The sequence below is a fragment of the Corapipo altera genome, unplaced genomic scaffold (assembly GCF_003945725.1).
Source record: "Corapipo altera isolate COAL_440 unplaced genomic scaffold, ASM394572v1 45, whole genome shotgun sequence".
Classification (NCBI taxonomy): Eukaryota; Metazoa; Chordata; class Aves; order Passeriformes; family Pipridae; genus Corapipo; species Corapipo altera.
The window spans coordinates 11,970,197-11,984,657 of record NW_020884877.1 but is presented as its reverse complement, the minus strand read 5'-3'; the positions used below and the strand labels follow the sequence as shown (position 1 = coordinate 11,984,657).

General features: G+C 36.2%; 1 long non-coding RNA gene across 1 annotated transcript in view; it reads left to right on the top strand.

Annotated features, from left to right (window-relative positions):
• LOC113943977 overlaps positions 1-12,470 on the top strand; it is a 35,090-nt gene extending 22,620 nt beyond the window's left edge. The window contains exons 2-3 of the long non-coding RNA XR_003526542.1: positions 7,134-7,208; positions 12,295-12,470. This is a non-coding gene — a long non-coding RNA (uncharacterized LOC113943977). The remainder of the gene's footprint in view (positions 1-7,133; positions 7,209-12,294) is intronic.
• Positions 12,471-14,461: the final 1,991 nt, after the last annotated feature.

Sequence of the window (14,461 nt, the reverse complement as noted above, 5' to 3'; positions counted from 1 at the left end):
AGCATGAGTTCAATCAATTATCCCAATTTACAAACTATTTGTGATTCATCCCTGAATTTCCACATTTTTTGAATATGGTATTACTACTGGCATTTCTATACTCAGTAGGGAGTTCTAGAAAAAAGAAGAATTTCTTCTTCTATAAGAAGAAATAATATCTCTTTTTGCAGTTGTTTAGTGTTGGAGGTTTAAGACACTGACTCCAGAAGTGATTTGTTCTGTTCTCTTTCTGTTTAGTGCAATGAAAAGACTAGATTTGATAATTCCATATACAAATGCAAATTCCGTATTCAGGAAATTTAATAGAATGTACATCAATTGTATTTTGCCTTTGGTTTCACACTGTGGAGGTGATTTCTTGCACTGTGAATCTGATGATCAGTAGAAGATAATGAGTGTACATATCACTTCTCAGTATTATACGCACAACTTTTTTTCAATCAGGCACTACCTGATTCTACAATTTATTACATATTTTACTCAAATTTGCTATGGGAAAAACTTAAAGTAACATTGCAAATACTGTGGAAAGATAAAAAATATGCATAGAATGCACATCATGACACATGAAACGAAAATTTTAAAAAATTAGTTTGTTTGATTCAAGACAATAGTAGTGCAAACTCAAGCAAATAATGGTGGGTGTTACTCAATCCTTTTACTCCAGAGCTACATAACGTGACAAACATGAAATATGAGTGTAACAGAATATAAAATTCAGAGACAAGGTCTGCAACTATAGGAGTCTTGTCTGTAAAGAATAAGATGGCAAAAGACTGGAGAATGTTTGCAGAGATAAAGCAGATACAAGAAACTTCAGAGGCTTCTGTGTGAGGTTAAGCCTCCACTTTTCAGGTCAACTGCTGTGGACAAATTTGTCACTCAGTGCATGGTGACTAAGTGATGGGAGCTCTGTATCTACAAGCAAGGGTCAAACACTGTTCACCCAAAATGATAGCAGACAGTTTCAGCTGATCAAACCAGGTAGAGAAGGAATGCACTTCAACTGTTTTTACCATCCCATTGGCTTTATCTGTACTTCTAGGCATGACAGCATGCGTGGTATTTATGGCTTAAAAGAATTTCCGTCTGTAAGTTTATCACCTTGTAAAAATAAGTGAGGAAACAACTTAAAAACACCCAAACCTGCTTACAATAGGGTAGATAGATTTTATTCTCACTTTGTACACCAGAAAACCTATTAGCTTGTTGTTATTAAAAGATTTCATTATTAGAGCTCTGCTGTGTTTCGGAAGAGCCAAACTGCTTCAGCTCAGCAGGTCCAGCTACTGCTTTACATTGCCTCCAAGGTCAGAAGCAGATGCGGATAGAAGAACAAGAAGAGGGGAAACATACTTCCCTCTCATATTCTCCAGCCTCTTCCTATTTTCAGTGTGGAGACATTCTGAAGCAGAAGTCATTTCTATGCATTTCGTATAGATGAACCACTCCCCTTTTTAGCCACTGTAGAGTGTAAGTGTCTACAAGATGCTCTGGTAACCATTTCCAGAGATCTGATATCCACAGCATAAAGGATCCACCCCATCCTTTGGTTTCTGCTACAGACTACTATTAGCAATCTATTGTCCTACTAATCTTATTCTAGATTTCTTCATTGCTTCACACAGAGCCTAAGCGTGCAGTCTTCCTTCATGCAGCATTTTCACTGACTCCCAGTACTGCATGTTTGGGAGCTGAGTTGTTAACTCTGAATGTGTTACCAAACCAGAGTACTTCTCTGACAGTTTTTTTTCTGCAGAAGACCAAATATATGAAGCTGTTACTGTAACCCATATTATTGGGCTGAATAGAATCATAGAATAATTTTATTTGGAAAAGAGCTCCAAGATCATCAAGTCCAACCATTAACCTGAATGGTCAAAAGCAACTGGCACTATAGGATTAACTTTGTATTCAACTGATGACCTTTTATGCAAAGCTAGGTGCATTGCTAGGTTTTAAACAGAACACAAAAAACCCAAATAGTAGATCTAGATACATAGCAGAAAATACTATCTATAATGACAGTACATTGACTTAGAGGTACAGATATGTGAGTCTGGAAGTAAATGCAAATATTACGAATATATATCTTTATTCTATAGAATCTTTTCCTCCTCTCCTCTCCTTCCTTCTTTTTATAAAATCCCTTTAGAGAATCCAAAGGAACTATTTTCAGAGCAACCATCCACAGCAAGTTCTTCCACAACCACTAGAGAATAATTACACTTCACTATATGATATTGCCTTAAAACCTTAATGATGGGCAGACCTTGGGCATAGATTCTTCACAGTAAAGGTTCCAGCTGTACTTGCATACAGGTATCAGCGTCAAAAGTGTTAAGTGTTAAAATTACCTATAAATTACCTATAAATTACCTATAAATTACAAGAGAAGTTAAAAATTATTTGAACATTAGGCTGGCAAAAGAATAGAAAACAGATTTACAGGGAGAAAGAAAGGACTTAGAAGAGCTTTCTCTCACTCTTTAGCACGCTATGCAGTGGCATGGTGTTCCTTTTCCCTATTTCAATTGCAACTGTGTTCCAATCAAGAGACATCCTTTCCTTCCTAGAAAATTGATAAGTGAATGAACAAGTAAATTCAAAACACTTTAATTCACTTTCTTCCTTAACTAGTTAGCAAAATGTTATCCAAGTTTATTGCCTTATGTCCCACTGAGAGCTACATAGGACCCTCAGATAAATGTGTTCTTACACAGTGAAGTTCTTCCAGATAAAATACTCTACAGAAAGCAGGTAAATATAACGTGATATGCTGGGTATCATACTGGAAATGGTACAAAACCATCTGTTAGTGAACCATCTGATAGTATTGATGACGTCATTCACAATAAAAAAGAAATGAGAGGATTTTCAACACAGTCATAAAATGGAATTATAGTCCCCCAATATGAAACAGACTCTAATTGCACACATTCCCTGCTTGTGTGTCTCCTCCCCATTGCAGCTGTTTGCTTACCTTCTCTTGCAGATGGTTCAGATCATTTTGTCTCCTCCAAGGCCTTTTCTGTTCCTGCCCACCCCGCATCACCCCTTTTCATTCCAGACTCTTATTTTAAGGATACTGAAGCTGTTGCACACTCTTTGCCAAACATAATGTGTTCTCAAAGCTTATACATGGTGCAAAAATAAGTTTGCATGAGCCAAACTTTGGGATAGTCTTATCTGACACTGAAGTCTTATACCTACTTGAAAAGAGGGGTAGTGTAAGGTCAGGACTTGAGGACCTAGGAACCCTTATTGCAACCTTCTTTCTCCTCATCAAGCCCAGTGCTGTCACAGATTAGGATATTTATTCAGGGATGCACAGGACAGAAGCCCCAAATACACACACATATGTAAACATGGATAGAGTTAGTCAATGTTTCATGCGTAACTCCACATGAATGACAGGAAAGGTTCATAAGTTCAATCAGAAGTGTAGAATAGGACTCTTCAGCTTTTTCCCCACAGACATATTATCTGATGAAAGGTTTACGGCAAATCAAATATCATTTTGGCATAATGTATTAAACACCAATGATATGTCTCTGGGTTTCCTACAATAAATGCTTTTCTTTTTGCAATTAGTTGGAAGATTCTAAGGCAAAAAAAGGACTGACAACTTCACAGGAAAAGAAGGCTGGAGTTTTTAATATTTATGAGAAAACTTACGGCAACTTTCAAATTAAAACAGAAATATTTATCCCCCAAAGGCGCATTGGTCAAAAAAAAGGCAAACCACCACCTTGCTCTGATTTAAGTCCTTTGGTATATCACCTTCCCAAATGTTTCATTCAGTAGGAGAGTTCACCATAGTAGCTTGCTTTCTGAATGTAATCCTTCATTATAAATACTGTCTGAACCCTTCCAAGAGGAATCTGTTTTACTACCATTTTCTATCAGACTGGAACTGGACAGGTTTGTAGAATGTACAGTTACTACATAATAACTTCAAGTTCTACTAAGCAAAGATAAAACAATCACTAGGTCGAAGGGGGTGATAGTTTTATACACAAATTTAAGTTCAAAAAGAATGTAAACCCAAAGTCAAAATTGCTATTGAAATTTTTTTTTTAGTGGAAAAAGAAAACCCCACCCAAATAATCAATCCAAAATTCAATAGTAATATTAAGTAGATACATAAATCTAAATTAAAGGTCAAATTTTCAACCAGGTTGGGTCACCAATTCATATTGATATCATTATAGTTTACCCAATTTACACTGGAAACTGGTGAAAAAATAGTCCACATAGAGCTGTAATATGGTAGGCCACTTAAACACCATGTTCATTTTTATAGTCCTCTGCTTCTTGATCAGGAAATACTGTATCCATTATCAAATATTTCAGTAAATACTAGACTTCAGATGTCCTAGCAATACATTCAAATGCACACCATGTTCTCATGTAAGGCTGTTCTTACCATTACTACCAATTTCTTCCTGTGTTAAGCAAGAGATTGTAACAGCAAAAAATACGTTTGTTCTGAAACATACTGTGTACACACCACAAAATTAATATTTAAACTCTTAGTCATGATTCATATATCAGAAAAGATTTTCACAACAGTTAGTAGCATCTTATTTACAGTGGACCAAACTCAGGCAGGGTCTTGCATTCAGAGCAAGTCTGAGCAAAGTTAGCTCTTTTAAAAGGATTGACAGTAAGGCATTTATGTGCCATGACTCTTACAGCATCTGTTTCAGGGGTGTAAGGAATTCTGAATTCTCTTGAATTTTCTAAGCAAGAGAGGATGTTCTCAAGGGAAGGGAGAATGAAGTACCTTCATTCTTCATTAATGGGAGTTCTCTGTGACTAAGGAACTGATTAGACAACAAAGAGAAATGAGACAGCATCCTTGCACCTATCAAACAGAAGTCACCAATTCAATGTTACCTACCTGCCTTCCACTACCTAAAAGTAGAGCTACTTACTGCAACTGCAATGTAGTCTTCCTTCCAAGTGACTTCCACCACATGCTGCATTGTGCAATGTGATTTGGATACATCACAGAAAAGCAGGTGAGTAGAGCATGAGCCTACACTAGATAAGATAGCTGGGGGAAATGGTGTTTTCCAAACCTCTGTTTTTTAAATGAAAAAAAGGAGTGAGAAAGACAAGTTAGGTATCTCTCTTCAGGATAATTTAAAATACTTTCTTATCACTAATATCAATTATAAACATTTATTCTTATTTATGAACACCTGCTTGACATCAACAGAACTAACACACCCCTCCAATTACTTTTCTTATATGATGGCATATTTATTTCGCTCTGATGAGATGAGGCTTTTCTAATTTCCTGTATAACCACCCCCAGCTCTCTGTCTATCTCCCATTAAATTGTGAACAGGCTTCACATATATTTTTAGATGTTTGAAAACTGCAGGAAGAGCTTTTTGATGTTTCAGAACATGTTCAGTCCCAGTGTCTCAATATTGTTTGCTTGCTAACTCCTCAAGCTTATGTCATCCATATGAATGGACTTCAGGCTTTTGAGAAGGGTTACCATATCATTACCATCTGCCTAAACTGCTGCAGTCAGAGGTCTTTCCTTCTAATGTCAATGCCACTTTGAAAACAAAGTTGCAGGATTCCTCTCTGTCTCGGAACATATTTAGAAGTCAATGTCTTATTTTCTATGATTAGTGTGTAACAATGTCAAGTGTGAAATTTAAATTAATGAGCTTTTCACTTATTGAAATGACTTCAGCACTTTTGCTACTTTCATTGATTTCTGTTTACTTTGGCAACCACAAATATTTCTAGATGTGACTAAACAGACTAATAATATGCTAGTATAGATGTACCTACTGATCGAACATTACACTTAACTCTAAACTTATTTTGAAAAATTAACATAATAGGGGAAATATATTATTTATAAAACACTGTTCATTTCCTTCGTTTCAGACAGTGTCACCTTTAAGTTATTTTCTTCCAGCTCTCTCCACACTAATGATTGGCCTACGCTATTGAAACACAGCAGTAAATACAGTATCAACATTACCCATCCATAGAATCAATTTAAATTTTAACTAATATATTCATCATCCAGTAAATACTATCTCAGCAGCAGATAGGGCTGTAGCTAACCTTCAGGATATTTTAGCCTCCTGGTAGAGGCCAATTTGAAAGAAGGAGCTGTATTTAATTCATAAGAGGTGGAAAAAAACCTTTCATTCCCCTCTGTACTTCCCCACACATCAAATAGTAATTTATTTTATTTGTTAAAAAATCTTAAACTGTTTGTATTTCTTGATAACATCTAAAAGAATTATAATTAGTGGAAAAAGCTAAAGGGATAGTTGCTAAGAAGAGAAAGACAAAGCCATGATTCTCTGCCTATAGGTTGGTTTGGGTTTTTTTTTTTAAAGAAAGAAAAAAATAGATAATAAAAGATAAGTGAAAAAGGGAAAACAAGCCTTCCCAAAGGCTATTCAGTATGTTTGTAATGCAGCAGGTGGCTCAGAGGCAGCATTGTGGTGGCTGGAACTCTGCATATGTTCCACAGCATGGGTTATCCCTGGCCTTCTTGAAGATGTGTTTTTATACAGCACAGCCAAATCCACAGCTATCAATGCTACATTCTCAAGAGAAGTAAAACTAAAAAAAAGTAACTAAAAATGGAATCACCAATGCAAATCCCCATTCTGTAAAGGGGTGTTACATGCAAATATAGATTTAAAAAAAATAAATTAATACTGTAAAAGAATATGGAAAGGTTGAACTTTTAAACTTCCCTTTTGTTTCACAGCCAGATTCTGCAAGGCCTTAAATTTCCCTAAGCAACTGTACCTAAATAGGTCCTTGCAAAATCAGTTATTCAGTCTCTCAAAATACTTGTCTACTAATTAGAAAAGTTGGATAATGACCAGTGTGCCTGTGACTCTAAACCTGAAGCCTTTGTTCCTGTAGAATTACAAATGTGCAAATCCTCTGGACATCACTGGAAGATGAAGAGTGCAGCATCATGTGTAGTCTAGAAACTTCAACATAGCAGTCTGTTGATGTCGGAGATTTATGAATTCTTTCATAGATGGAAGATTGTGCTAGCACAGTGCTACTTGCTGCATTATAAGTTTGAAGATTAAATGACCTCTCTCTCTTTTGTTTCCATTTTGCAGGAAAACCTGCTGCCCATGGAGAATTGCCTCTGGGGATACCTGACCACTAAATATGACAGCTGTGGAAATAGAAAGGTCTCAACCTTCACAATTCCTGTATCTCAGCTTCTCTTTTTTGCTTCATTAATTTCTCTCAATTTAGCAGACCAAAACCTTCATTTTTGTAAAGGAACAAATCCGAAATATTTCCTATTTAAGTTCCTAAATAAACCTCATTCCCCCAGACCCTACCTGTGATCCAAATCCCTCTGTTACTCTCAAGTAGATTGCTGCAGCATGATACCAGTGTATGAGGGTCTTTAAACGCAGCGTGTCACTTTTTAAAATGGCATTTTTAAGAGCAAGAAGGCTATCTATTACTTCAGAAAATATTGTCTCTATAGCTGTGATTACACAGGAAGAATGATGTGTTCTTATCAGAATAGATGACAGTACTTTTCCATGTAGAAAAGACTTCTAAGAGCAGATGACAGAGACAAAATTAGCATTTTTCTAGCAAGCATCCCACACATGCACATCTGCAAAGTGTTCCCGCTTCCTTCTCTGCAACCACTACTATACATGACTGTTTCTCCTGAAATTAGAAAAGCATGTGAATCAATTTTGGCTTCATGGTTGCACCTTAGTCTGACTAAGCAATTACAGATGAACAGCAGAAGGCTTACAGATCCTTTTGTTTATTCAAAGCTCTCCAGATTTTCAAGTAAAATGTGAAACCTTTCTCTATGTTTGCATCCAGATCGGAATTTATTTCTTAGTCTTCACTCATTTATGAAGACATTCTGAGGTTCTACAGAAATTCTGAATTAATATGCCTATACAACAGCCTTTTTAATGTAGAGAAGAGAAGAACATGTCTGAGCCTATTAACAGGGCCAAAAGGCTTAAGCCACTCACTAAAACTGAGATTTGAGAAGGTTATATAAAAAGATGTGAAGGATGAAACAAGCTCTTTAATGAGCTTGTAAAGAATTCTTGAATCCCTATTTGTGCACAATGTGACCAAACAAAGGTCTGGTTTCAAGTTGGATTTTTAAACTGATTTCACTTATAAAAGTAACACTATTTTTCTGTCATTGATCTCCTAAGTCAATATTAGAAAAAGAGTTCAAAGAACTCATTCGTTTGATCAAAAAAAGCAAGTAGAATCAACTATGTGGTTCAATGGAGAAATGCTTTCTCTCAGTGTGATATATACACTCGTGAACAGAGAGAAACCAGAAATAGATGGCAAGACTAGAGGCAGTACTGCTAAGAGCAGAATGCTCAACAGTGGCAACTACTGTGCAGCTCTGGGGCAAGCACTAATTTGCAAGCAATGAGGAAGCAATTTCTTTGGTTTTTTCACATGTGGGGATGTGGAGAACAGAACTGCTTGCACAGACAATGGGCAAATTGTCTGTATTGCCATTTTCTAGGCATACAAGGCCAAAATCAGTGCTCAGTTACAGAAGTCTGAAATAACTAAAATCATAAAATATATATAGTTTTCTGGGTCTTGCACTGCACTACAAAAGTCTGTCAAAAGCTGCCAGAAGCGCTGTACACTTCAATGAGAAGAGTGAGACAGAACTTCCAAAATTTGCTTTGCCTGTTATGTTTGATAAAGAAGCCAAGTATGTTGCCCAATACACCATGCTGTCACCTTTACCCCTTCTGTTCTCTCCTGTGGTCACCTTTGAGTTTTATAACAAGATTACAGTGAGATTATTGCATAAGGAGGGCAAGGGCTCTTCTGATGAAGTATGAAGAAGCTCATCTAGCTGTACGCTGAAAAAACAGAAGAAATAAAGCAAGGACTGACACGAGGGCAAAATTCAGCCTATACTGGTGTGCAGGTGCTCTCTATGTGTGGTGCTACAGCTGCACTGGGAGGAACCAGCAGTTCCTGGAAAACAGCTCTCTTCTGAGTTGTGTGAGTTGTTCTGGCACAATGAAAACACAGCTAAACCAGAAGCCAAGGCTCTTTGGGGTGTCAGGATATCTTGCTGCTGGTTTTAACGAGCTGCCCTGTGAATTCAATTCATCGGCAACCCAATGACCCCAGAACTTCACTAGGTCCTTCCTGTGCTTCCTGACCCTGCCACAGTAATAACAGTAAATGCATAAGAATTTTGAGAGTACTGAGGCAGATGGCATTGACATACAGTCATCATTTTCCACCTCACACCATCAAAACATGACAACCAGCAATTCCTAGAAACAGATACTGCAACTGTTCAAACTCCACCAATTTTTTTACCCCTTTCACTGTGCTACGTGTTTGAAAATATATACATTGATTGCTGCATTAAATAATTGTCTTGCCCCACACAATGCAGTGTTTTGCATATTTGCTGATGTTTCCCCAAAAGCACTGGGGGAATGAATCATTACTGAAACAATTTACTTTCAGTTAGTGCATGAATGCCTTCCCATGATGCTTTGATGCTTTGTTTGTCCTCCTATAAAAATTATTTATGACCCGTGTGTGATCTTTTAAATCAGAATACTTATTCAGAAATCAAAGCTCCAGCATGTTAATGCAAGTAGAAGCCCTAACTAATTTTTCAAAGCCACGTTGAATATTCAAAAGCTAGGACTGAAGGAAAGGAGTTAACATTAATTAATATTTGAAGCAGTAAAATAAAAGCAACAGTGAAGCTAATTTTGCAGGACAATTAATCATGAGCCTTGCTAATTACACATGGGATTTTGCAAATGATTTTTTTTCTCAGGTAGCAGAGTAAAAATGATAATCCACTACCCATCAAAATCATTGGCTCCTCACCAATGTCCCCAGCAAGAGCAATTAGTGGGAACAGCAGAGCTCTAGTAATTGCATGTCAAGAGAGGAGAATGTAAGAATTTTAATTGCTCCAAATAAAGACCACTTGCTTATACATACACCTGACTGTCCAAAACTAGTCTGCAAGCTGGAGCAAGTATATATAACCACTTCCAGGTGTCTGCACAAAAATAACTCTGTGGGAGAAGTACTCTAAGCAACACATGCAGTTTCTGGAAGAAAAATATCAATATGCACTTATATTCTGAACTGCAGTGTCATCACTCGACTATAAGAACTGGGAAAAAAAATATATCACCCACTTGGGAAAATGTGCATATTCTTTATATTTGCCAAATATTTATTGCTGACATTTTTTGAAGAACTTTAACTATCTTCAGGGTGCCAAGGGCTTCAAATTTACTGAATTTTAGGATCACCAATAAAATGTTTTTAACAAGACATCTCAAGAGGACATAAAATAAAAAATTACCATATTCATGAGAGCAAGCCTGTAAGATTGCAATGCTATAAACTGGATGTTTATAATTTGCTTGTGGCTTTCTTAATTAAAAAAAAAAAAGAAACCCAAACAACTAGTAATTAGAGACTCCAGTCCCATTTTTGCACTTTATCCCAATCACTGACATGCTACTATTACTTTTTTGTTTAATATACCTACACACGGATGCACACAATTGCAAATAATCAATAATATTTAAGTACATGTCCAAGTTCTAAATGATGATGGATATATTTAAATATTGCTTTCCAGGAAATTATTACTTTACTGGTCATGTAGTAACTTTAAAAACTTATAGGTTGAAAGAAATGCCTGCTTTTTCTCTGTTTCTCTTTAAGGTGTTTACCATTTACACTCATTTTCAAATGAAATGACTGAATTACCTTCCAAGTGCCACTACCTCCTATTGTCTTTTGCTCTCTCCTTCCGCTTCTGTGTACACCATATTGAGGTACTAAACCACTTTCTGCTGTTAGCTTTGTTAAGCATTAAACTGAGAGCAGTAGCCTTAACTTGTCTAAATATATTCTTTGCATGTTCAAAATCACTGTACACTGTTTATTACACCACGACTGCTTGAGAGAAAAAAAGCAGGTCATGCAGAGTGCTGCTTCCTTTCCTGAATTACCAGCAGAGCACAGGTGTTTATCAGACTCCCGGAGGTGATTCAGGTAATAAACACCAGGATGGCAGTTTAAATGGTTAGAAGCTTTTCCATCAAATACAGTCCTTGCAGTCCTATCATTTTGCATATATTGCTCACAAATGGCAAATTATTTATGCAGCCTCCTTAAGTGGTTCCTTATGGTTTTACTTTATTTTTCCAAAGCAGGAACCTTTTGAAGATGTGTGTTCTCATGACAAGGCAAACTATCATTCCATCTGTGATTCTGACTCATTTCTTAAAGTTCACTGTAGATGTATAATGCCAGTGACCTTGTTTTGCCCTTCTGTTTAGCTCAAATATCTTTTCTAAGAAAGCACCAGTGTCATCGTGGAAGTTACTATTCTGTGCTTGTACAAGGAGATCAAGAATAAACTGTACGCAGGAGAAACTGGCTTTTAAATAAGAAAAGCTTTTTCAAATATTACCTTGTGAAAATAAAATTAAAATAGACATTGATTAAGACTGCTACATCTAACACAGATTTTTAGAAGAATTTGCTGTAAAATAAAATAGGATGAGTTTTGGGGGAAAAAATGTTTAAACAGAGGGTTTTTTTGTCTAAGCTGACAGAGATGAACTTGTGTAAATCTATGCTATTACAGAAAGTTACTGACTGAGACATACGTGTAGCAATTGCCCATTACCTGTTAATAACTGGAATTTGTTTCATGGTGCTGAATCACAAAGCCCATATTTAATGCCAGAGCTGTGACACAAACCAGTGTACTGGTATGCAGATCTCCTGCTTCTTCCCTTTTTGACAAACAGCTCTGCAATAATTACATAGAAATTCCCTATATGCAAAGTAGATATCAGGAAAGGATTTATGATTGTTCAAAAAAATTTAGCACCGTGAAAGAAAGAGGAAAAGCCAGCACAATATAAAGTTTCTAAGAATCATCAGATCATAATTACTGCACCAGTGGTGTAATAACTCTGAATCACTTACAATTTTATCAGTTATACCCTCACCTTGTGAAATAATATGGATTTCCATAGAAGTGGTATGGAATAGCAGGTGTTAGGAAACACTCAGAACATCTAAGATTAGTTTCTGCTAATTTTCTACAGTTTGACAGATAACCTCAAGCCATAAACTGAAGATTATGGCTGCATCATACATACCAGGTAAGTAATAAAGTATCACCATTTTGATCATGGTGGGTAAGAGTAAACAAGTATTGCCTTTTCTACTTTTTTACAGGATGAAAATTAGCCACAAAGGAAATAAGCAACTTGCCCAAGAATGTACAGTAAATCTATAGAAGCCCCAAAAACTGAATCGAAATCTACGAAGCACTGAAATCCTACTAACCCTACAACATACCCTTTCTTTTGGATTGAATATCACAAATAAATGTACAATTTTACAATCAGTAATTTTACAGCTTAATGAAAACTTATTCTGAATATATTAGATATGATGAGGAACGTCAAGTATTGTGCTATCCAGTATGAAATCGAGACCGAACTCCACTTCTATCCCATTGACTGATAAAGGCCTAGGATATAAGTTCTCTAGCATTGTCCATATTCTCATGTCATTTTAGACTGTCAAGGAAATAAACCTCTTTTACCTCACAGGCTGTGAAAAACTTTATTGACCTTAATCAATATATATGAACAAAACACAGAATGGCAGAAAATGCCACTAGGCTGAAATCAGACAAGAAAGATTTTCTATGACTTCAGTTTTGGAATTCCAGACACTTCAGAGAACAATAATTTTCAGATAAAGTGAAAGTAGTTCTACACACCAGTTCTGTTCTACAGAAACCGAAACAAACTCCGTATCACAGGAATGTCTTATGAATATTAAAAAGACTGGCTTGCCCAGAGAACTTGTCTTTTTATAACGGTTTTGGAAGAAAAACAAGAAGAATTCTTTTCACTTCAGTAAGTCATGACCTAATCAAAACCAACGAAGAAATAAACTAAAAGGTGAAATACGTGTTTAGATCAAAAAAGGTAACTCACTTTCTTTTGCCATTGAAATGAAAAAATAAAGAAATAAAAACTCCAAAGTCAAAAATTCAAACCTCATGTAATCTCAAGGCTTCAAGACACTGATATCACAAAGTCTTACTACAAATTTCACTCTATTGCATCAGTCTTTCACCTTTGATAAAAACCTAATATTTCAAAACACCTTGAGCAAAGCAACTTGAAAAATGGTGCAGCACGTGGTATGCAAATCGCAGGTGGATTAAATAATATACATACAGAGCAGCTGGGTTTTATCTGGCAAACAGGTGCTAGATTTTGGATTTGCTGAATAGCCACAATTGTAATGACTTTTTGATGAGAGGTGAAATGGGGACCTGGGGAGTCTTCCATTCAGCTTGTCTAGCTATTTTGGTTTCATTTTGTTTTTACTAGGAAGTTTCAAAAGACCATAATATATGAGTATATCACAATATTCTTCCTCAGAATATCTAAATCTAAGCCAAAAAGTGGCAGTTAATAAGCCAGAAAATAATGTGTTTAGACACTGGATTAAAACAAATCCAGTGATGTGGCAGAAGACATTTTAAACAATGCAGCCTAAAGCATCAACACATATAAAGTGCAGCACATCAGAGAAGGTACTTTAAATTTCTAGCTAAGAGTCTGGCCCAACATGTTCAAATACACAAGAAGAAAACTAAGCATCAAAAGCATGAGGTTCTCTCAGATTTGGAACAATAACAATGAGGTGCATTTGCTGCATCTGCCCACAGGTTAATCTGGTTCTTTTAGTAACTGTACCTTGTAAAGTCCCCAGCATATTATATAGCCATTTTTTTTAACAATTCAGAGTGGCATGGTCTGAGTGCTTTTTACCTGCATAACAAAATGATTACACAGACCAATAGTGATTAATGCATGGAGCATTGGCACTTCCTCCCTCCCTACAAGTAAGGTAACAGGTTATGCTGCTGTGCTATGAACTGTGGGGTTTTTAAATATTTTGACTCACAAAACATACATAGGAAGTCTTTAATCACAATTATAGATACATTAATACAAACTAAAGATAAATATTTGGTTTGAATATCCAACATTGAGGCATAACATAAAATAAGACACTATCAGTAAACTCAGAGCTGAACTATGACCTTCCTTCTTCAGGGGATGCAGCATGTAGAAATGAGTCCTATCAAAACCAACAGCCAGAAAGGACTATTAGAGTAGTAATCTAAACTGAATTAAACACCTGAACAGATATTACAGAGCAGGATCATTAGCTAAATGATTAAACAAAGCTCCTGGGCTTCCTACTTATCCTCTCAGTCATAAAGAATGGTAAAAATACCATTCTACTGAGTACAAAGCAAGAAGGTTCTCCTGTCTTTTGGAACAGGAGAAAAGCTCTAACTGGAAAAGAAACT